The sequence below is a fragment of the Etheostoma spectabile genome, chromosome 6 (genome assembly GCF_008692095.1).
Source record: "Etheostoma spectabile isolate EspeVRDwgs_2016 chromosome 6, UIUC_Espe_1.0, whole genome shotgun sequence".
Classification (NCBI taxonomy): domain Eukaryota; kingdom Metazoa; phylum Chordata; class Actinopteri; order Perciformes; family Percidae; genus Etheostoma; species Etheostoma spectabile.
This window is the reverse complement of record NC_045738.1, coordinates 25,295,353-25,297,622: the sequence shown is the minus strand read 5'-3', so window position 1 is coordinate 25,297,622 and position 2,270 is coordinate 25,295,353.

Here is a 2,270-nt window from a genome sequence, read left to right as displayed (position 1 = left end):
TGGCTTCTTTATGCACATTAATACAAATCTTTACCTGAGGTATCCAAGCGTTTAAGCCCCACTGCATTTGCTTGCTCCTAGGGGGAATTTTTGGAATTGTAGATGTCTTTGTAAATTATAGTGTCTACCTACCTAAGGAGACAGATTTTCTTCCGTTTGATCAAGAAGAGACGCTGGTGAGCCTTCTTGAGGTTGTCTGGGATGTGGACTATATTTGGGGACTGACTGTGGACTGATGGGAATGTCCTTAGCTTTGCATGTATTCATTACATCATAAACCAAATCATGATTGGACTACATTTAGAGAAACACCAAAGTCATACAGTATTTAGATCAATCCATCCAATAGATATCTCAACAGATTGGTGAAAATGCTGGGGATGAACAAAAACAATGTATTAAATTTCATAGCAATCCATCTCATAGCTGTTAGGACATTCACACACAAAAAAACATGTCCACCTCATGATTATGATGAGATGATATTTCAGCCTAGACCACAACTGTCTTCTAATCTTTTCAATCAAATTAATTTTCTAAACCGTTTGGGACTTGGACTTTTGATCTGGAAGTGTTATAGGTGTTTTAGCGAGTCTAATTGGAAATGAGCCTTTTACAAATGAGTCGAAATCCATGACGAGTAGCACAGGGGCAACTGCAGCCTCACACTACCAATAAAATCCAACACTTAAACAGTCTGGCTAGGCTAATTGCCCCTTTGTTAGGTTTTTATGTAAGTATTGAGATTTCCACAGTTGCAGTTGGCATGCCAGTTCATGTTAACTGGACATTTAATTTCTTTTAAATTGGCTACCCATTTCTCGCTGCTGTCCTTCAGACTTCTAAAGGACTCTATTCATATTATTTAGTATTTGGTCTACATTGTATGATTGACTATTGAACTGAAGTTTAGGTCTGGCTACGTGAGACTCTGATGACATTAAAATAAGCAACTATCCCATTTCTGTCTAACCTCCTTCACTTTCTTCTCTCTCTTTCCATGTGTCCTCAAAATACGTTGTTTTAGGAGACGGAAGCAGTAATAAGAACACGCCCTATGTTGGAGCATGTTCCTCAACTGGGATCATGCTCAGTAGGGAATCAGGTCCATGTTTCACTACCACCAGTGCATGACATGTGTGGTTACACACAATATAAATATACTGCAAATAAAACACAGTACCTAGGACTCTAGTGCATGTAAAACACATGCGTTTGTCTTTACACAGAGTCTGTTAAAAAGCTTGTGTGACGTTACACTGCCACCTACTGATCACACAAGGTGTCTGATGCTTTTCAATGTATAGTCTTCTATAAAGGTCCCATGACGTGGTGCTTTTAGGATTCTTTTATATAGACCTTAGTGGTCCCCTAATACTGGTACTGAAGTCTCTTTTATATAGACCTTAGTGGTCCCCTAATACTGTATTGAAGTCTTTTATATAGACCTTAGTGGTCCTAATACTGGATCTGAAGTCTCTTTATATAGCCTTAGTGGTCCCTAATACTGTATCTGAAGTCTCTTTTATATAGACCTTAGTGGTCCCTAATACTGTATCTGAGTCTCTTTATATAGACCTTAGTGGTCCCCTAATACTGTATCTGAAGTCTCTTTTATATGACCTTAGTGGTCCCCTAATACTGTATCTGAAGTCTCTTTATATAGACCTTAGTGGTCCCTAATACTGTATCTGAAGTCTCTTTTATATAGACCTTGTGGGTCCCCTAATACTGTATCTGAAGTCTCTTTATATAGACCTTAGTGGTCCCCTAATACTGTATCTGAAGTCTCTTTAATAGTTAGTGGCCCAATACTGATCTGAGATTTTATATAGACCTTAGTGGTCCCCTAATACTGTATCTGAAGCTCTTTATATAGACCTTAGTGGTCCCCTAATACGTTCTGAGTCTCTTTATATAGACCTTAGTGGTCCCTAATACTGTATCTGAAGTCTCTTTATATAGACCTTAGTGGTCCCCTAATACTGTATCTGAAGTCTCTATTATATAGACCTTAGTGGTTCCCCTAATAATGTATCTGAAGTCTCTTTTATATAGACCTTAGTGGTCCCTAATACTGGATCTAAAGTCTCTTTTCAGAAATTCAGCCTTGGTGCAGAATGTTGCAGAACTACAGCATGCATTACATCATAAGGAAAAAGATTCCAGATTGGTCCATCCGAGCTTTCATTTTCTCTAAGACAGAGCAGGTATACCCAGGGCTCGGTTCACACCTATCACCATTTCTAGCCACTGGGGGACCATAAGCA